This window comes from Panthera uncia, chromosome C2 (genome assembly GCF_023721935.1).
Source record: "Panthera uncia isolate 11264 chromosome C2, Puncia_PCG_1.0, whole genome shotgun sequence".
In the NCBI taxonomy this organism is placed as follows: Eukaryota; Metazoa; Chordata; class Mammalia; order Carnivora; family Felidae; genus Panthera; species Panthera uncia.
This window is the reverse complement of record NC_064810.1, coordinates 48,983,325-49,004,155: the sequence shown is the minus strand read 5'-3', so window position 1 is coordinate 49,004,155 and position 20,831 is coordinate 48,983,325.

Sequence of the window (20,831 nt, the reverse complement as noted above, 5' to 3'; positions counted from 1 at the left end):
AAAACTAAAAAAGTATTTTGCAAACAGACAATTCTTTCTTACTATCTGGTGTCCTTTACAAATTATTTCCTAAAGCATTTGTTAACTTTTATATAAACAGTTATTAGGTCAAACAATTTTCCATTTTGCCCAATAAATATTTTGGAAGGTGACTGTTATTACATTTTAAAATATGACATAAATATATTGGTATTCTCATCTGACCACCCTTCCCATCCCCCCTACCCTTTTTCTGAACACAGGCATGTGTAGTAAGCCTTTCACAAACAAGGAATCCATTCAGGACTTAGGTACTTGGGCCATTTTCCACTCAACAGGTTTCCTATGCACTTGTAGGTGCCAAACAGCAACTCCTGTGTTCCTCCAAAAGAATTCTTAACAGAGAGGGGATTAAACTCTAAGTGGCTTCCTGATTTCACCATTTCTGCAGTCCAGTGTTAAGTTGCTGAAAGATTACTTCATTTGTACCGTCAGGAGCCTAACAGGCTTTAGAAACTAGGTGAGTGATGTAATGATTGTGTGTGTGTGTGTGTGTGTGTGTGTGTGTGTGTGTGTGTATGAAATATTGGAGTAGTTAGCAATCTGTTACATTAAAAGCATATAAACATTTTTGAGCATCTCTTCATTTTTTGAAAACAACTTTTCTGTGATGTTCTAAATTTCAAATTAAAATGCAAAATGTGAGATAAAAATTACTGTAATGGCAATAATAGTCTGTAGAGTAAAAGAGAAAGAAAATTAGATGAATGCATGTATTTGCCCAATACTAATACTCAACTCCACTAGAAGCAAATATTTACTCATTATCTGAATATAAAAAGCACAATGTTCTTAGGGTGGTAATGTACCTATAAATGTCCAATCTATAAATGCCAAAAGCCATATTGCAACAATGGCTCCACATACTCATATCCAATCAGATCAATATATAATCAAGAAGAAAAAGGAAACAGAACTCACATTGAATGGAAGACTCTCCAAGTTATCAAACTTGAAATTATCAAACAGGAGCAAAATCATTAAAACTATTGCTTTTACAAACATAATCAGTCATCTGGAAAATGACTTTTATACAGATATAATAATTTCCTAAGAATAAATTGTGCAAAGTCCAATCAATGCTTTCAGGTTTGTGTAAACCATGCCTAGGGCCATCTTGGTAGAGATTTCTGGTCCTAACTATCATCCAGCATATTCTGTGCTCTCAGAAGCAGGGGCTGCTGAATAACCACATTTGAACCACATGATCATGCATGGTTGTTTTGTGAAAAATGTATTTGACTTGGACCCACAGTTGAGCTCTCACCTTAAAATCAAGAAGGTGCATTCTTGGAATAAACAACTTCAAAAGAGTCCAGTTTTAATTGCTACTTCAGTTAGACATCAAAATCCCATAGGAAAGAGCTGTTTTACTGATATTTATGCTTAGAAATTTTCCTTCTTTTCAAAGCTTGTATGCCTTCCCCAAGTTTTCAGAAATGCAGGCTAGAGAGATTAAGAAGGATCAGGAAGCAAATACTCCATGTAATCTGAAATTAAGGAATAAAATTAATATCTTTGATAGTTTAAGCCTATTTTTTAATTAATTTTATAGTGTGTAACTCCTTTATTAAAAGGGTAATATTCTGGCCAGGGATACATGTGGGTCTGTTTTTATCAACAGCCATGTAATTTGTTTAATGAGGACTGACCACATGGTCTATTGTACTAGATACTTAGTTTAGAAAATCTTCTAAAGATCACATTTTTTTCCTGAAGCTTGCTATATTATTACATCTGTTTATTTCAGTCAGGCTACAATAGGTGGTTTCCAACTACTTCTAAACTGACTTAAGGGATATTATAAGTAAGAGGAATAGATATAACAAAGCTATTATGAAAATTTCAAAGGATAAGAGTCAAACAGTCAAAGATGAATGTAGTTTAAGCCTCTATAAAGGAGCACTGAGTAAAATATGAATAGTATCTTCAACAGCAACTTTGTAGAAAATGAAGAACACGTTCTTTTTTTATACTGTTTCTTATCACTGCTTCTAAGAAACATTTGAGAAGAAAAAGTGATAGGAATTTTTTTCTTTCCTGTAAATCTCTCAATGGCCTTCTGAGAATTTTCCTTTCTCGCAAATCTTAGCTCTCACTTTCTACAGAAGTCATCCCTGTGCCAGTTGTTTTTAATTGCCTTCCTAATATCTATTCACTCCATCTCCCCTTCTAATAGAATGCAAATTAATTTTGTGGGTAATGTTTTGGCTTAAAAATACTTAGCTTTCCACAGTCCCACAAATCAGAGAGGGGCTTGAGATGCGGTTCTGGGCAAAGAATATATTGTATAAATGGCAGTTAAGTATTGGGCTTTTCAGAGTGTTACTGTCTTCATGAAAAAAAAATGGGCAAACCCATTCAACATATCTTTTGCTCTTTGCCTTTTCCCTTTCTTCCTTCCTAGGATTGAAAAGTGATGTCTAGAAAGACAATCTCTTTGTTGTAAATATGAGAACAGCCTTGCATTAAGGATGACAATGCTGAAAGCCAGGGGGAGTCTGGACCTCAGTACCCTCATGTTACCATAACAGTCCTGGAATGAGATGAGATGAGATGAGATGAGATGAGATGAGATGAGATAAGATAAGATAAGATAAGATAACATTTTAACTGCCTTCTGTGACACAGTTGAATACAGCCTTCAGTCTCAGACTTCCTTTATGTATGTACTTCAGCCCCATCTGGTTTAGCTGCTCCTCCTTGTTTCCATGCCATCCCCTACAATCCCAAACACAATCTTCTCTCCTTCACTGCATCATAAATTTCAGGAAGAGAGAGATCATTTCAAACTTTCAAGCACATGTCCCCAGAAACTTGCTCATGTCTATATAGCATGTAGTAGGCACCCGATACATTTGTTAAACGGGAGAATAATAAATTATCAAATAAGTATAATACCTACTTCTCTCTACATCTACTTCTAACTATCACATCTATACAACTAGGGTTTTTTTAAACCTAGACTATTGAAGTAGCTTCCTCCTCACTTAAAAACCCTTCCATAGCTTCCCATTACCCTTAGAATAAAACACAAATAACTTCCACATTCTGGGAAACCGGGAACTGTTCTGACTGCATGTCCTCTCACCTTCCTCATGACATTTTATCCACACTGGCTTTCCATTGGTTAATGAAACATTCCAAGCTCATTCTTACCTTAAGATCTCTATGCCAGATGTTACTGTTTCACAGATTTCCACACACTGACTCCTTCTTGCCTTTCAGATTGCAGCTTATATCACCTCCTCAGAGAGGTCACAGCTGACAGCTCAATCTAGAGGAACTCATCAGGCACTCCATCCCATAACCCTCTTGTGCAGCTGTGGAGAAAACTCTTTTATTGCTGCAAACTTATGGTCTTCTGAGAACATTTTACTGGAATTTGGCAGCTAGGTAAAACACTATCTTTACAAGGTAATTTAGGACTGAAAAAATAACAAGAACTCCAGAGAGCTTTATGTCTCCAGAGGTAATGTGTTTACATTTCAAGGGGAGATGAGACCAGGACCGTGGACATGTTCCAAAAGGAGGACCCAGGATCCTTCCCATTACTTTTCCAAGGAAACTCTCTCAAAAGGGGAGGAAATACAGCTGCCTCTCCCTCATGTATAAATGTCCAGGTTCATTTTGGGGGAGGGGGGGTGGGTGGTATTCACCTACAATACAGACACCTTATGTGTTGAGTGACAACTGGCTCTCACTGCATTGTCCCAGAAGGAAGACACTGCAACACAAGGGAACAAGGATATTATTATTTGCTGTAAATAAATAATGATAAATCTGTCTGCTCCAGAAACCTCATGTTGGCATTCAAGAGAATATTAATAAATATATCATTATAAGTCAAACATCTACTATCTATGGTGGTCCACAAGTCTTTGCTATGTTTATAACTAGTGCCTAAAAGATCTCCTAGTATGGGATCAATAAACACCAGTTGGGTAAATAAATGAATCAATCACTAAAATGAGCATTATTTTAAGAACTAGATTGTGTAGCTTTCTAGTGAAAAACAGAAGGGAGATTAAAAATTGTAGAAAAATGGATGTTCATTTCAGGTGACCTCTTAGAGAATAGCATATGTAATATATATTTGAAATCTAAGGTTTTTATAAATGCTTGTAATGAACACATTTTGTTTTTTTAGTGGGCTGATTTCTTTATATTAGCTACTCCCTGTGTAGTTGACAAGGTTTTTATTTTTATGTAAACACTGAATAATTTATCTGTATCCCTGCCCAGCTGCAGAGCAATTGAATCGGGCAAGACCAAGACTTCTCTCAAAAAAGCAGATTCGGTTCTTCCCAGAGGTCTGAACAAGAACACAATTAAATCCTCAGAGTTCTGCACATACATTAACAGGAAAACTTCACAGCGTACTTCAGTAATTCTCCATCTCTGTCATACGAATACCGATGATAATTTGAGGAGGATTATACCTTAATGGCATTTCAGGATGAGTTCCTGTCAAAACACACTCTACAGAGCCTGCAGATTAGACCTGTGAAGCATCATGTCTACTCAGATATTGAAACACATCTTCAAAAAATAATCATGTTCATTTTGATAGAGTTGATATTGAACTTTTACTTCTGATAATATTTGTAGTATTTGCTCACACTAATCATCTCATTGTAGAAATAAAACAAATATACTGACATCATAAATATTGGGTAAATGGGGTGCCTGGGTGGCTCATTTGGTTAAGGATCCAGCTTCTGCTGGGGTCATGACCTCACGGTTCGTGAGTTCAAGCCCTCTGTTGGGCTCTGTGCTGACAGATGGGAGTCTGGAGCCTGCTTCGGATTCTGTGTCTCCTCTCTCTGCCTCTCTCCCACTCATTCTCTGTTCTCTCTGTTCTCTCTCTCAAAAATAAGTAAACATTAAAAAAAATTAAAAATAAATAAATATTGGGTAAATATAATTATTAAAGCTCCTCCAAATGGGATTGGACGTTGTAACACCCAATGCCTTTGGAAGGGTAACATTTGGGTAAGCAAGAATTAAGAATTTAATATTGTGTAGTTGTGTCCCTAGAATAATCCATAGAACAGAGTACCCTGATTGACAGTACGAACCTCAAGTCTTTTCAGCACATGTATTCCTACAGTAAAGAAGGGTACATACCAATCTATTAACATTATTTCTAAATATATCTAAATACCTTTTCTCTGGGTTTTCTTAAAATCATCTGATTTCCCAAATAGCATTTCACCTGAGAAGAGGATGGGTTGATACCCCAGTATCAGTATTTCCAACCATTTATCAATTCAAAATAAATTAATTCATGAGGCTCTTATAGTTTGGTAGACATGAATTAGCCCTCCAGAGGCTAATACTTAGAGAGAAATAAAAAATCAAATTCTTAAATGTACAAAAACGAGAAATAAGATTTGGAGCAATGATGACACTAAAAATATCACTATATTATACATTATATACTTTTGCTATTATGCTGTATACAAAATAATATTGAAAGGGTGATGCTCTTGCTAATTCCTAATCCTTGCAAAGAATATGTTTATGAAGGACTGAGGTGAAGGCCAGACAATTTGCAGGGCTCAGTGCAAAATGAAAACATTGACCCCTTGTTCAAAAGCAGGGGAAAAGCTTTTTCTGTTCTTCTATAGTCTCTCAAACTATCCTGGTAATTTTTATTTGCATTGAAGGTACTGCTTCCTTGGGAATGAGGATACCTGCAGGGCAAGTGCAGACCTTCACAAGTGTCCTGTCCACACCCATTCCTAAGCCCATGCTGTGAACAAAAGGCAGCAGAAGTCACTGGGTGGAGGCTAGGAAGTGGCCGGACATGCAATCAGAGGAAATAAGGTGACAGGAGGCAGAACCCTATGTGAGTAGGAGATCCAACACGTCAGTGAATACCTCCATCATCCCATCAGGATGAGTTTTGACTACAGAAAACAAATTTAAAGATAAAACTATTAAGAATTTCAAGATGACCACATTGTATCAAACCTTAAGCATGGGACCCTTTATGAATGCCCTGTTCACAACCCCAGGAACCTGGCCCTTCCTAAAGCAGTAAACAGTCTCCTATTCTCCTATTCTGGTCCTGGCTCTGGCTTAATTTGCCTCAACTGTTTCTTTTTCTTTTTTCTTTTTTCTTTTCTTTCTTTTTCTTTTTGTTTTTATTTAACATAAAGTGTAATATTAGTTTCAGATGTATACAATTTAGTGATTCAACATTTCCATACAGAACCTAGTGCTCATCACAATAAGTGCATTCCTTAATCTCCATCACCTATGTAACCTCCTCCCCCCACTCCCCTCTGTAAACATCAGCGTGTTCTTTATAGTGAAGACAAAGACTTACATTTCTTGGACTCAGTTCTAGTATTTTCAAGGTGAGAGTACAATAGATCATCATTAGTAGGTATTATATAATCAATGAAGATTAAAATGTTTTTAAATATGTAGAGAACGAATTTTAAAGATGGAAAGAATCTTAAATTATGTAGCCCAACCCTTTCATCTGACACAGAGAAAACCAAGGCCCCAAGGGGCTAAATACTCAATGTCACCACCAGCTGGTTAGCACCAGGGCAAGGAATAGAGCCCACCCCTTCTCCTCTCCCGACCTGTACCTCCTTTAGAAAAGTGGAACGAGACAAAGAAAGAGAAATTTCATTTCACCAATAGTTTATACTTTTAAGGAATATATCCCAAAAGGGGTCTACTGGAAGCTGACTTGATGGGACACATCAGTAAAAGTTTAAAACATTATTTAGCACCACAAAGCCATATAGGGTGGATCATATTACTTGTCCTCCAATGAATAAGGAGGTGACACACTGATGAAAATTTCTTCAGGCTTTATTTGACATATTTTGCCTTTATTGATTTTACTCCATAAACCCCTGAAAGATGTGTGCTTGTTCCTCCAAAATTTCAGGTTCCTGCTCCTTTCACCACATGACCCTTGGTCTTCTGTTATCTATCTTTCCGTGCTTCCTGCTACTCATGGTCAACATGGCTATCTGATTTAATTTAACTTTTAAGTAATTAAAATTTCTGCTTCCATGAGGCAGGAATTTGGAACAATGAAAATTGAGAAACCATCTTTCTCCTTAGACAAGTATGAATAAAACAAGGTAAGCCAAAAAGGAACCTCAGATAGCCGGATAAAAGAAAGGGAGATACTCCATCCTCTCCCCGAAACTCAGAGAATGAGAATGGTGAATAAGTCTCAATAAGTTATTTTTTTTAGAGAAATGTACAAATTATATAATGCACTCAGTATGTTCCTTAGTCTGGGATCAACATAAAGCCAAATTCTTTTATTATGAGTCCACTCAAGCTTACAGTGTTTATAACACAGTAATAATCTCTACTAATAAATAGTAATCTATAATCATTATCACCGTCAGGTAAAGAAATACTATAGCAAGTGTTACAAGTTTGAAAGACACTGATGTCTTCCTAAAAATATTTCCTTACTTCAGGACTAGAAAAAGCATACACTACTAAGCTAAGTGGCCTTGGAAGGAGGGCCCTGAGGATATTGTAGCTTTGATATGATGTTTTGTGTTATATAAAATGTGACCTCATGTCACTGAAGAACTTGGCTGACAGCGTTCTTCCCACTGGCATCCTATACTGGATACTATCTCTTAGGCAGAAAAGAAGTAGACAGCAGCAACTTTCTTCTATCAAAAAGCACTTAGAGTTGAACTAGAAATACAGACCATATATAGGAGATAGCTGAAGGGTCAGTATATCCTGTTCTGCTTGGCTCTGGTCTCTACTTAGAGCTGTGTCACTGCTTAGATCTAGATCAATTGAATTTTGTTTATACTGGCAGGGAAAAATTCTCCATCATATGTTTTATCGAATCCTAACAGAAACACCTGGAGCACAAAAGCAAAAGCACATTTACTACTAACTCACACTGACCTGAAACGTTGTTATCAATTCTAACTTCAGTTAACACATAGTCCCTGGTGTTGTTCTCTGGGACAGTTCCCACGCCCTCTAGAATTTAGTATTTTTTACATGAATGCCTATATGAGGGCAGAGTACTCAGGCAGCCTGCGCTTCGAAAGGCTCAAAATGAAAAAGGCACAGTAAAATAAATCAGTTGGACTACTTAGTGGTAAATGCCTCATTTTCTTGTTGTGTTTACCCTTCTGACCCAACAGAACAGTAATGTATATTCTCTCCCTGCATTCTTAATAAGGTTATTTACACTGCATATCCAATGAGTTTGTGCCCTGTGCAATAAATTCTCAGTTCTGAAATGTGTGTAAGAGTGTAGACATCATTATTGGAAGAATTAACCTTGTAAATGAGGAGCACCCTTATTGAAGCTCTGAATTTTGATTATTCAAGAGTGACACCGGAATACAGGCAGTTTTCTGCAGAATTATGATCAGCCTTGCAAATAGCCACTGACTGTGAATAAGCAACAATATCTTGGCAAGAAGTGAAAAAATCTGACTTCATTTAAAAAATATCTCCGTGTTGGTTTGTGACTTTCAATGCCAACAGGGGAAAGAAATATTATGAGTATCTTTGAGCCATAGAATTAAAGGCTTATTTATCAGTAGTGATCTGTATGTCGAACTGGTTGGACTGAGCAAAGCTAGAAAGAGGAAATGTAGGCAAAATAGAACTTTTTTAAGCCACACTGCCTGTGGCTCAAAGCCCCCAGAACACCCCAGATATTCTACTATGTCTCAGCCTCCACTCAACCATACTGTGCAACTTCAACAGCCATAGCTAAGACATACCTAGATACACTAACATTTTATCACCATCCTGGAGGCTATAGGAATCTAAGGGTATGATGAAGCTACTAAGTTATAATTCAAAAACAAGTAATTACAGATCAAGAAAAAACAAATATTGTCTCATTTCCATAAAAACCTAAGATAGATCATTTGACTTCAATTCATTCCAGTTTTCTAACCAAGGAAAGATGTTGAGGATTAACATGAGATTTGGAGATTCTTCTTCCTTCTCTCTCCTCTAATTCATGATAGCTGTCTCCTCTTCCTTAAACCTTGAAGAGGCATGAGGGGAGGATATTTCAGAGTCTATAATTGAAAAGAATGTTCAAGAGTTATTAGCCTGAAAGCAAAAGCTTATCCATTTAATGTCATTCCAGCACATGTATAAGACCCAACTACAGGCCTGAGCGTCAGGTTGTAGATAGAGGGAGAATTTCCCTCTCTTCCATGTGAATACTTACAAACTTTATAGCATCTGTGATAATAACTATTAAATCCACTGCCAATTGTGATATAGGTGGAGTAACATGGGAGTACTTACTTGTGAAAATTGTACAGCTAAGATCTGTGCATTTCAATATGTTTAACTTCTCTCTCTCTCTCTCTCTCTCTCTCTCTCTCTTACACACACACACACACACACACACACACACACACACCTGTAAATAGCAATAATGATCAAGTAAGTTTGGGGAGTGGGTGAAAGTAAAAAATAAATAAGAAAGGCTGAATACTGATGACTTTTTAAGCTGGGAGATGGGTTCATAGGAGTTCATTACACTATTCTATTTTATTTGTGTATGTTTTGAAGCATCTCATAATAAAACCTTTAAAAATGCTAATTGTTTCAGTTTTCTCACCAACCCACAACCACCTTTATCACTATGTGGATCATGATCAAAATCCACTCACGTGTTTGACATTTAACAATGCAGGTGGAAGATATCATATCATTGAAGGAAATAGCTTGATATTTTTTAATTTCTGGATCTTTGCTTAAGTAAAGATAAGAATTTAAAGAAGCTTGTTAATAATCATTAAATATTATTATATTGCCTCAGCAAGTTAGGGATACTAAATGAACAACTCTACATAGTTAGGGCTTTAGCGGTCTGCAGGTTGTATGTATTTCCTTACACTAACTTCAATGGACTGAGTAAAATTTAGATTTATCAAAGTCCCCTCACCACTGACTTAGTCTCTATTTAGTCTACTATTTCCAACATTCTCAGATTTAAAATACTGGTATATATTTGTAGCATCGCACAGCGTCTCATTTAAAGTACCAAAACATAGATATTGAAGTCTTTCTAAAAATGTTTACTTGATGGTCACACATTGGTATCATTGCAAGCAAAAATAAAACTGCTTTAATGCAGGCATGTTTTCATATTATACAAGAAAGGATAAGTGTTCAATAAATGTCTATTGAATGAATGAATGATAGAAGAGAGATACTTAAATTAGTAAAAGAATTTTATAATGTGCTTCAAGCACATAAATAAAGAAAAACACTAAATACTTAAACAACAAAAAAAAGAACATTTGTAAAGATTTTAAAAATTAAGGTCACTAGAAAGCATTTTTGGAGTTATTGTGGGCCAAGTAATGCCACAATATATTGAGGCTTTAAAAAATTATATATACTACTTTCTACATTTAAAAGGACAATTGGTTTAAGAGCTGCTAAGAGAAGCAATCAAATCTCTAGAGAAAAAAAATGGCTTTGTCTGTAACACATTTATTACAGGGATAACTTTAGTTTAAGTTTGGTTAAAATTGTTTTCAAAAGCTCTAAACTTCAAAACCTAAAATGAGACAAAAAGGTTTATGGAGCCTAAATTACCCAAATAATTACTTCTTATTATTTTTACCTTCACTTTTTGTCACCCCTTTACTACAGCTTGTGTGTCAAATTTTGAATAGCAACAATGTGAGAACTCAAATAATCCCAACTGCTCTTTTTTTTTAATCTTTATTTATTTTTGAGAGACAGAGACAGAGACAGAGTGCAAGTGGGGGAAGAACAGAAAGAGGGAGACACAGAATCCAAAGCAGGCTTCAGGCTCCAAGCTGTCAGCACAGAGCCCAATGTGGGGCTCGAACTCACTAACTGTGAGATCATGACCTGAGCTGAAGTTGGCTGCTTAACTGACTGAGCCACCCAGGTGCCCCCCAACTGCTCTTAAACAAGGGACTACGTCACATCTGTACTAACCATGTACACAACAGTTTTCCTTTCATAACAAAGAGTAGCAGGTCACTAGATGTCGGCATCAAAGGACAAACTTAATAGGTAAAAATTTAGGCAAAAACACCCGGCTCTGGTTCTGTCATGACTCATGGCACCTAGATCCCCAGTACCTCATTCAAAGAGCAATAGACATAGTTAATGCGTCAAAGCTCTCTTCCTAGGAACAAGACAAAAGAAGTGCCTACAGCCTTTTTAATTTATTATGTGAAGATAACCTGTCAATCAAATGGAACGAGTGCCCATAATATGCAAAACATTCAGAAAAAAATCAGAACATAAGCTTCCTCATGTCACAGAGACACTTAGCTTTGCCCCAGCAGAATCGCAAAATTGTGCAGGCCTGTCAAATGTTACTATGCGGGGACATAAAAACATCAATAATAACTGCATCTAGAAATTTGATTTCAGCAGTCTTCTGAGATCTATATATATAGATCATATATATATATATATATATGGATCACTGCATAGCTCATTACAGAGGAAGTGTAGCATAGCTGACAAGGCATGCAGACTGACCATATAACCCCAATTTTCTCTCACTAGCAACTTTTTGATGCTTTTTTCCTCCAGGGCTATAGTTTGTTTTCTTCTTAGAGTCAGCTTAACAATGAAATGTAATGGAAATTTTGCCCTAAAAAATGTTTAGTCATGGGTTCGGTTAGTTAGAAAACAGCTAATGATGTCAAGGTCACAGGCTCTTCCTGGTATGAGATCCATGTAGGAAGAAAAGTATCCCACACCTGAGATCAGCTCCTGCTTGGGATCAGTAATCTCCTGCTGGACTATCATAGGCAAAAGGGGGACTGGTTCAAAGAGTGGGGAAGGTACACATCCTATCAGCAGAGAGGACAACCAGTCTCATCATTCTTACTTTTTTTTTTTATGTTTATTTATTTTGTGAGAGAGAGATAATGCACACGAGCTGGGGAGGAGCAGAGAGAGGGAGAGAGAATCCCATGCAGGCTCCATGCTGTCAGCACAGAGCCCAACATGCGGCTCGATATCAAGAAATGTGAGATCATGACCTGAGCCGAAATCCAGCATTACACCCTTAACCACCTGAACAGCATAGGCACCCCTTATGTTTATATTCGTAGGTATGAGCTGCTAAATTAGGTTGAGAGATAAGAACAGAGGTGTTGCAACATGTCTGCCCTTGAGCTCCACACACCCCAAGAAAGACATATAAAAAAGATAAAGAATAAATGATAGAGTACAGCATTTTTAGGACCAAGTGAATAGTGTGGCCAGTTAAGTGTGGACAGAGAGAAGTAATGGAAAGATTGCATTCTGTCATATAGTCAGGGGAAACTTCTGGAGGAGGTGACCTTGGTGCTAGCCTTTCAGAACATGGAGAAATAGCAGATGGGTTTTCAGTATCAGGGGGCCCCCTGATTCATCCTCATAGCGAAGCTAGGTCTGGGGAAAAAAAGAACAACACATCTCAGGCTTTTCAGTGTGCATAGCAGGAAGTCAACTCCTGTTTTTATTCCAGTATTATAAGCCTGTGGCTCATCCCCTGGTTAGCAATAGGGAATGCAGGAGGCTGTGTTCAGGAAAAAAAAAAAAAATTCATATCTAAAAACCTGCTGAGAAAAGTGCACATCAAGGAAAACCATTTAAGACATCCACTCCTGAAGGCTTTTTAAGCTCTATCCTTGGATCAAGTTAGAGCTTTATAAAGCTACATGTCATGACTACCTTCACTGAGTTATGCTTTAATATTAAACTCTCTGAGTAGAACAGTGACTACCAAGGGGCTGAAGGGTGAAAAAACTGGGGAGTTGTTGGTCAAAGGGTACAGACCTTAAGTTATAAGATGAATAAGTTTTGGAGATCTAATGTACAGCATGGTGACTGTAGTTAATAATACTGTATTATATACTTGAAATGTGCTATAAGAGTAGATCTTAACCGTTTTTAACACACTAAAAAAAAAGGTAACTATGTAGGTGATGGATGTGTTAATTAACTTGACTGAGGTAATTATTTCATAATATATGTGTGTGTGTATATGTGTATATATATGTATATATGTATGTATATATGTATATGTATATATGTATACATGTATATTTGTACATATACACATATACATGTATACATGTATATATGTATATATACGTATGTATATATGTATAATACGTATACAAACGTATACATATGTATATATGTATATATATGTATATATGTGTATATATATGTATACATATATATACATACATATATATATCGAACCATCACATCATACACCTTTGTGTATACAATTTTTATCTGTAAATTTTACCTCAATAAAGCTGAAAGAATAAATAAAATTAAACTCTGGCTTGGCAAAAATATACCAAAAAAAAAAATCCCATATCCTTTGATAAAGTAATTCCAATTCAGGCAATTATTTGTATAAATAATCTTTTTTCAGTGTGTTGATATGTATATGTAATCATTCATATTGCAGGTTTTGTTTCTTTTTTGTAATTGTGAAAGACTGGGAAGGGACATGATGCATATTGGCAGGGAAAGTTTAGCTAAATTAAAGTGCTTCCACATGATAAATACTATGCATCCCTTAAAAAAAAAAAACACACACACACAGTATGGGGCTCCTGGATGGCTCAGTCAGTTAAGCAGCTGATTCTTGATTTCCGCTCAGGTCATAATCTCAAGATCGTCAGTTCAAGCTCTGTATCAGACTTCACACTCCGCACAGAGTCTGCTTCGGATCCTCTGTCTCCCTCTTTCTGCCCGTACCCTGCTCACACTCTACCTCTCTCTCTCTCTCTCTCAAAAATAAATAAACATTAAGTCTTAAAGAAAAAAAAAGGCACAGTATGAGTATGCCTACATACACTGACCTGGAACTAGCAAACCAAAACCTGATACCCAAATGAAGAGAGGCTGGCTACTCACACAAAGATCTAGCATTAAAATGTGCCAGGTTTGGGTGACAACTAAAGCAAAACACCTCAGGCCAGATGTACTGTTCTAAGAAGGCTACCAATGACTGAAGTGAGATGGATGAGGAAGGGGAGAAGATAAGGATTGAGATCTGAGCGTGAAGTAGATCACGTACAGCCTGAAGGTCATGGTAGAGAGTGACATTGTGCCTTGAATCTAATGGGAAGCAGTAGAATATTTTAAGCAAACGCCCAGGTTAGTATTTTAAACATTTTTATTTTTATTTTATGTATTTCTTTTTTTTTTTAGGAACAGAGAGACAGTGCAAGCAGGGGAGAGGGGCAAAGGGACAGAGAGAGAATCTTAAGGAGAATCTTAAGCAGTCTCCATGTCTGCTCCAACACAGGGTTTGATCCCATGACCCTGGGATTGTGACCAGAGCTGAATTCAGGAGTCAGCTGCTCAACTCACTGAGCCAACCAACCAGGCAACCCTAGGTTTGTATTTTAAAATGGTCACTCTACCCTCAGTATGGAAGATGAATTGTGTTGGGGTAACAGCAGAGTGGAGTACAGGATAGGTGGCCATTGCAATAGACCGTGCAAGAGATTTTGAGTGGTAGCAGTGCAAATGCAGTAAGTGGTTTTGGGAAACATTCCAGAGATAAGATGCCCGTTTCTTCTTCCTTGTCCTAGCTCTTATTTTTCTTTATTTTTAATGTAGTGGTATTGTTGTACACTTCAAACTTATTGTTCCACCTTGCATCTTTTTGGAAAGCAGGTGGGGCATAGATACAAAGTTCTAAATAAAAGAGTGTGTGTGTGTGTGTGTGTGTGTGTGTGTGTGTGCACACCCACATGTGAAGGTATGAGCTAAGCAGCAACCACTTGAATATGCATGTGGAAGGAGCAAAAACCAAGAATCCAACAGACCTGCTTTCATACTTGTACTTTTAAAGATACTATTTTCTTTATATTTAAGAGCATATGAACATAAATAGCTATGCTCTGATGGTATGAAGATGAAAAGTTAATATTAAAAGTACACAGGACAATGTATAGCACATTGGAGATAGGAAGCAATTGCTTGGGATTAAAATGGGGAAGACCTTGGATATCACAGTATGGGGAAGACCTAAGGAATTTTGAACACGGGGCTGGGATGCAAAGCAGTGCTTTAGGAAGGTAGCATCCAGTTAGTTTTAGGAGGTAGTCTATAAAGGGGAAAGGCCAGGTAGGAGATTATTGCATTCTTCACAACATCTACTTTAGAAAAGGAAAGAAGAGATCTCATTATCACCATTGACAGACAAAGAAGAGAATGACTCACCTCAGGTCAAACAACAAATCAGGGGCAGAAATGAGACTGGGCTAGAATATCAGGCTTTCTAGTCTGAGGACACTAATTCTCTAGACCCCTGCTGCCTACATTATTCAAATACAGCACATGAATCTGGCTATTCCTGTGACCTTTTCTAAATATTAAAGCTCACTGAAACCCACTAAATAAATAATATGCCAAAGGTCAGAGAATAGAGAAAATAAGGGTTTCTCCCAAGTTCTAAAATTTTTCCCTTCTTTGAGCTTTTCTCTAATTTCCAATTTTCTTCTAAAATTAAAGCTTTTATTTAAATGGCATTAAACTTTTCCTCTCTCTGCTCCTGCTGAATCTATATGTATATGTATCTATGGAGTTTGTGTGTGTGCATTCACACACACATTCATCTCAAGGGTGAAAGTAATCTGTCACCATTAACTTAACTGTGCAGAAAAATGCTTCTAAAGAGAAATTATCATTTAGTTTACTATATCTTTAGAACAAGTAAAGGTTTTTACAATTACCTCAGAGGAAGTATTGTACTCAGTAAATGTGAGAATTTAAAAGCCATGGTGATTAATGAAGGGAACAGCCTACCCTATGAAAATAAAGCACCACGTCACTTAAGATTCTTTAGTAAGAAATTGCTAAAAATTTCATTGAGATACAGTGCATATTCAGATCAGGGAAATGTGAGGGAGGTTGTATTCAGAACAGGTAATGGATAATGTCATCCTCCAGAGTCACTCAACTAGAAGGAGTAGTAACTCACATGAGCACACTGTATTTGTGCCTCTCCAGACTTAGAGATGTACCAGTTGGGACAGGATAAAAGGGACCTACATAGCAATGACCAAATATCCATGTTTTAAAAGATTAGAGACTTTGGGGCGCCTGGGTGGCTTAGTCAATTAAGCGTCCGACTTCAGCTCAGGTCATGACCTTGTGGTCCATGAGTTTGAGCCCCATGTCGTGCTCTGTGCTGACAGCTTGGCGGAACCTGGAACTTGCTTCAGATTCTCTGTGTATCTCTCTCTTTGCCCCATCCCTCTCTCAAAAATAAATACACATTTAAAAAAGATATTTAAAAAATTAGAGACTTTAATCCTTCAAATACCTCATCAGAGTTCTCCCACTCACTGGCAAAAATACCTAGACTATTTTTGAGTATCACGGTAAGACTGACACATTAATTGGAGAGTCTCTCTCCTGTCAACCTTCCTTCTCCAAGCAACACTCACTTGCAAAAACAGAGCCTGTATAAGTCTACCCAATGAAGGTCTGCCATTAAATATTACAGTATCTAAAGCAGTGAAAGAAAAGAGATGATGAACAGGTCAAGAGGTCTTTCCCTCACAATTTGCCATTGATTCCCACTGACAAAAACTCTCTCCTCGACCATACTGTAAATTGGCCCTTCTGAACCTTCTTCTCGCCAAGGCCTTGACCCTGACCTTCCATGTCAATCCTTGCCAAACCCATTTTTAGCAAGAATTCTGCTAAGTCATCCCCATACCCTATCTGATCACACTTGATACCTAACCAAGTTCTTCATCCTCTAATTTGATGTCTGATCATGTTGCCTTCAGCGAGAATCTTAAGTTGGTTTAGCAAGAATCCATCTACCATAATGTTTCGTCTTAGAAATTCTCCATCTATCAATCCCCTCGCTCTGCTCCTTGGCTATAAAATCCTCACTTGTCCTTGTTATATTAGAAGTTGAATGCAGTTCCATACTGAAGCCTCTTTTCCCTATTTTGATAATACTGAATAAACTCTATTTTTACCACATTTACCTGGTGTCTAACTCTGTTTCTCTTTGACACCACGTAGGAGCTGTCTACATTACACAGCATCCTTACACTTCTTGCAACACCATTAATTCTTTTGATGATGATAAAACTAGGACTGGGCATGCACAGAGTTGATAGTCAAAAATTGTTTTCTATTAATTGAATTGAATGGTATAAAAAATACACTGTGAGAAGTAGTAGAAGTTGTTGGAAATAAAGTAATATATGTATCATTCCTATTATCTTCCTCTTCTCCTTTTCTCATTAAGTATAATTCCTTTTTTTAAAATTTTTTAATGTTTATTCATTTTTGAGAGAGAGCATGAGCTGGGGAGAGGCAGAAAGAAAGGGAGACACAGGATCCAAAGTAGGCTCCAAGCTCTGAGCTGTCAGCACAGAGCCCAACACGGGGCTCAAACCCACAAACTGCAAGATCATGACCTGAGCTGAGTCAGATGTTTAACCAACTGAGCCACCCGGCCGCCCACATTAAGTATAATTTCTTATGTGGCGGTTACTGTTGCTAAACTCTTACCTGTATTATTTTACTTAATCCTTACTGCAAATCTATGGGATATGAACGAAGTAATCTGCATTTTAGAAATGAGGCCACAAAGGGTCAACTTGTAGGTAGGGGAGGCAGGACTGTAGTCACTTGAGTCTAGAGCATTTTCCTTTACCATTCTGTTTAGAGAGGTTGCCAGATGGAGGACTGATGAGCATATGCCCAACCACTCAAATCCTGGAATGAGAACAGCATGTGCATGGATCACCAAGAAGTTCAATGGTTGTGGAAACAAGATATGGGATAACAGGGTGCAGTGGTTCAATGCCCAGGCTTTAGAGAAGTAACCAGCGCTACTGCATCTGAATGCTACTTTTGTTCAACTAGTGATCTTGGGGAGATTATTTCTCATCCCCAGCCTCAGTTTCCTCATCTGGACAGTGTTGTATTAGCTACTATTCATATTATTATCTTATTTCCTGGATCCCAAAAGGTCAAGTTTTTCTAGTTTGATGTCTCTAAAAATCAAGATGTGTCATATAGTCAATATGAAATAATCTTTTCATCTAAAAGGCAGAGGAGTAAGATGCAACCCAGTTGTTTTATTTCCTGAATAGAAGAAACTATGCACCTAAAAGATGTTTGTTCATGGACTTGTTTGAGTTCTTTGCATTGGTAGCATCACATGCAATTTAATTTTCACTAAAATATGGATCTCTAATTGTCACTTAAATGTCTTCAAAAAAGGGCTATAAGGCAGCTTGAATATGCAGAAGACTGTCGCATCCAGGTAATACAATTAGAGACAGAAGACATTGCCAGTGTTTCAGAATAAATCATAAGACTTTTAAAGGTAGCGAAGCATAGCAGGCTGATTCATACATCGTGAAGGACTATCACTGGAGCGCCAACATCTGCCTGACAAATGCTTCTACTAGGTTTTTAAGAGAAGCTATTAAACTTCCAACAACATGTAATTCAATTAAGAAAAAAAAATGGAACCATGAATTAACAAGAAGCAAATGCAAACAAAACACCTTGAAACGGCAATGTCTATCTCTAAAGAAACTGAACATGAGTTATGAAAAGCGACATGCCAAGATGAAACTACACAACTTCCAATAGCCTAAAGAAAATCAGAAGAATCATTTGATTCTGACTGTAAGGAAAACTTGAGCTCCAAGTTCACTTGTCATATTAAAAAAGATAAAAATATATAATTGCGTTGAGATAATCTACTGTTAACTGATAAAACAAATGGTTATATTTTGTACCCACCTCCAAGTTTCATGAAATTAGTTTTATGTCTTATAGTAGATAGCATCTTTGAGACACAGTAATGTAATGAATGTTATCATTATGAGTGTGTAGAGGTATATTAGTTTCCTTATGGCTATTGTAACAAATTACCATAAAATGAGTGGTTTAAAACAACACAAATATATTATCTTGCAGTCTAGAGACCAGATGTCCAAAATGGGTCTTACGGGGCTAAAAATCAAGGTGCTGGTAGGTCTGCCTTCCTTCACGGAGCCTCTGAAGAGAATCCATTCCTTTCTCTCCTGGCCCCTAGAGGTCGCTGTCATTCCTTGGCCTATGACAACTTGCCATCTTCAAAGACAATAATCACATAACTCAGACCTCTGCCTCCACTGTTTGTCTTCTCCTTGGACTGTCCTGCCTCCCTCTGTCCCTTGTAAGGACCCACTAGGATATTACGGGATAATCTCTCCATCTCAAGATCTTTAACAATCACACTACAAAATACTTTTTTGCTATATGAAGCAAAATAGTCACAGGCTCTGAGGATAGGCCATGAGTGTGTTTCAGGATTCATGATTTTGCCCATCGCAAGAGGTAAACTAGAAGTAAATTGCGGAGGATTTTGTTTACATGTCAGGCATTTGGACTTTTGGCCATAAGCGGTAGAGTGTCAATAAAAGTTGTCATCTTCTTCCTGTTGAATCCGTCCTTTCTCTACCCTACTGATGTCTCTACTATCATCAATTCTCTGTTATCGTCATTTTAAATTCATATTCAGTGTTTAATTTCACGACCCGGGGATTTTTCCTGCTGCTGTGCTCTGTGTCTGTAAGTCTTTACCTCTCCTCTCCCTTTTAATTATTCTTATTGAGAGTAGTATTTTGAAAGGGAGACTCTATACTCGTAAAAAGCCTTCCTAAAATCAAAATTTATTAGATGTAGATATATCACTACCCCCTATTCCCTTTCAAATTGTTCTTCATAAAATTTAGAAATCTAAATATGTGGCACAGAGTCGATTTGTTTAGAGAAGGCAGCTCCATGTTTAAAATGAAAGGGTGAAACCACAATACTGGGTCTAGGCCTGGAGACACGGATGGTCACATCCTGAGGACTGTGGGCATCATTCTGGTTAAGTCCAATTTTAAAATCGCTTTAGAAAGCTCTATGGAGACTGAGGCTAACTCTTAACACCATCAACACCATCAGTAATCAATGAACATTTTTTTTCATTTTCTTCAAAAATAAGAAGTAAATGAAAGGAAATGAAAAACAAAAATTTATGTCAATGAAACTTTTAAAGTTTCCAATTTAAACATTAAAGCCAGGAAATGCAAGTTAAGTATCTCAAGGGAACATTAGCTTGTTCATATTTCATGTGCTTCATTTTAAGGTATAACACTTAACAGTATAATTAGCAATCAAAAATATTTTATCTGTTCACTGTGGGTGTTTGATGTTATTATGAGATCCTTGTTTTTTGCATTTCCTGACTCCTGTGTTTAAATGAATAACCTTAATGCTGCATTATTGTCGTGTCTTGCATTAGTTATTGATGGCTTGTAAATGAAATAGATGCCCTGGCAGGTCTTTCTCCCTCCAACTTCCGTAGATAATTTCTGCAGACACACATTTTATGAACCAATATTACAGAAGCTCTATAAAAACCATAATGGAAAACAACACAATTCTTGCTGAAATGTATGGGGGTTCTAAAAGGTTTTTTACTTTGTAACAATTATGTTGAATCTCTTTGAAAGGTTGTTACTTGTTTTGCTTCTTTATGCCATCACATCAATTTTACCTTGTGCTGAAAACATATTTCAAAAATTAAAGCTCCACAGCAATTTCCAACCTATCGAGGGCTTAAATGCAGCCTTGTAAGAGCTGCGTTATGCTCTTTTCTCTAAAATCACCAAAACCCCTGGTAAAGGACAGTGAGTTAGTACTTAACGATATGCTAATTATGAAAATGATTTCTTTGATATTCATGATTTTTCATTGAAACA